Source organism: Trichechus manatus, unplaced genomic scaffold, assembly GCF_000243295.1.
Source record: "Trichechus manatus latirostris isolate Lorelei unplaced genomic scaffold, TriManLat1.0 scaffold00027, whole genome shotgun sequence".
NCBI classification, from domain to species: Eukaryota; Metazoa; Chordata; class Mammalia; order Sirenia; family Trichechidae; genus Trichechus; species Trichechus manatus.
The window spans coordinates 6,285,066-6,287,571 of record NW_004443963.1 but is presented as its reverse complement, the minus strand read 5'-3'; positions in this window follow the sequence as shown (position 1 = coordinate 6,287,571).

The following is a 2,506-nucleotide window of genomic DNA, read 5'->3' as shown; positions in this document are numbered from 1 at the left end:
GAATCCTCACAACTGGACCAATAAGCAACATCATGATAAATGGAGAAAAGATTGAAGTTGTCAAGGATTTCATTTTACTTGAATCCGCAATCAACACCCATGAAGCAGCAGTCAAGAAATCAAAAGACGCATTGCATTGGGCAAATCTGCTGCAAAAGACCTCTTTAAAGTGTTGAAAAGCAAAGATGTCACTTTAAGGACTAAGGTGCCCCTGACCCAAGCCATGGTATTTTCAGTTGTATCATATGCATGGGAAAGCTGGACAATGAATAAAGAAGACCGAAGAAGAACTGACGCCTTTGAATTGTGGTGTTGGCGAAGAATATTGAATATACCACGGACTGCCAAAAGAATGAACAAATCTGTCTTGGAAGAAGTACAATCAGAATGCTCCTTAGAAGCAAGGATGACGAGACTACATCTTACATACTTTGGACATGTTGTCAGGAGGGATCAGTTCCTGGAGAAGGACATCATGCTTGGCAAAGTAGAGGGTCAGGGAAAAAGAGGAAGACCCTCAACGAGATGGACTGACACAGTGGCTGCAACAAGGGGCTCAAGCACAACAACGACTGTGAGCATGGTCTAGTACTGGGCAGTGTTTCATTCTGTGGTGCATAGGGTCACTGTGAGTCGGAACCGACTTGACAGCACGTAACAACAACAGGCCCACAATAATGATTTAATGAATGAATGAACAAATGAATGGTCTAGAAATTCCCAGGAAGGGTGTTGATAATGGGGAGCTGGGGGAAGAATCTGGGACATGTGTCTGCAACATTTGCTACATGGGCTGCATGGCCTCTGAATCATGGTTTTCTCTAATCCTTTATGTGCATTATATATGGTTTGTGGGACCACTTTTAAGTAATCTACACAGCCATTCTTGACCTCAGTGATCATCAGAATTATCCACAGAGATTCTGATTTAATTAGTCTGAGGTAGACCTTAGTATTTCACCCTCCATTTTCTCATATGAAAAATGAGTTTATAATACCATTTTCATAGGGCATGTGATGGTTAATTTTATGTGTCAACTTGGCTAGGCTATGGTGCCCAGATGTTTGGTTAAACACTAGTCTACATGTTGCTGTGAAAGCCTTCTATAGATGTGATCAACATTACATTACAATCAGTTGACTTTAAGTAAAGGCAATTACTCTTGGTAATGTGGGTGGGCCTCATCCAATCAGTTGAAGGTTTTAAAAGCAAAAATTGAGGTTTCTTGGAGAAGAAGGATTTCTGACTGCAATGTCAACTGCTGCCTGAGTTTCCACCCTGCCGGATTGCCCTATCGATTTCAGACTTGCCAGTCTCCTCAATCACAGAAGCCAATCTTTTTATATCTGTCTATCTATAACTCTGTATATATGTGTGTGTACCTTTATATGACAGTTAAGTGCTTGGCTGCTAAGTGAAAATTTGGCGGCTTAAGTCCACCAGAGGCATCTGGAAAGGACTGATGATCTACTTCATAACACCCTAGGAAGCATAGTTGTACTCTGACACACATGGGGTTGCCATGAGTCTGAATCATCTTGACTACAACTGGTTAAAAAAAAAAGAATATATATATATATATACACATATATATATGTAAAATTATGTTGTTGTGTGCCATCAAGTTGATTCCGACTCACAGATCCTATGTACAACAGAACGAAACACTGCCTGGTCCTGCACCAGCCTCACGGTAGTTTCTATGTTTCAGCCCATTGTTGCAGCCACTGTGTCAATGCATCTCTTTGAGGGTCTTCCTCTTTTTTGCTTACCCTCTACTTTACGAAGCATGATGTCCTTCTCCAGGGACTGGTCCCTCCTAATAACATGTCCAATACATATATATTTGTTCTGTTTCTCTGGAGAATCCTGATTGATACAGGGTGTAAAGATTAATTAATCTCTGTCAAGTATCTCACACATAGCAAAAATTAGGCTCCCTTTGCTTCTACTTGAGTTTTCTCTGAAGTTTAGAGGTTAAATTCTTATAAACAAGTCATATTACTTATTGTCTTAAAGTTTATGTTTGATTTCATCTTCAGGCCAGATCTCTACTTTGAGTTTCCGATTTAAATTCTGTGCATATACTCGACATCTTCACTTGGATGTTTCATAGGGGCATCCAGGTCCACATATCAAGATAACTAAAAATTGTCCCCTTCAGGTATCCTCCTTCAGGTTCCTCACCCCAGGGAATGGCACAAGCTCAAGCTAGATACTCAAGAAGAAATATATTCTGTAACTCACGGGGTCACCGTAAGTTGGAATCTACTTGGTGGCGGTGGGTTTTGGTTTTATCTCTTCATCTGATTCCAGTTAATTTTCAGGGTTGAGATTTAATTTAGATTCCGACTTCAATCTTAAAATACCTCAAAAATATACATGCGTTGTACCAAACACAGTGAAGAACACCATGTGAAAGTCGCCTGCCACAGCTGTATGCCAACTGTTGAAATCAAAGGCAGTCGAAACCGTCAGCTCTCTCAGATGAAAAAAACTGGTAGA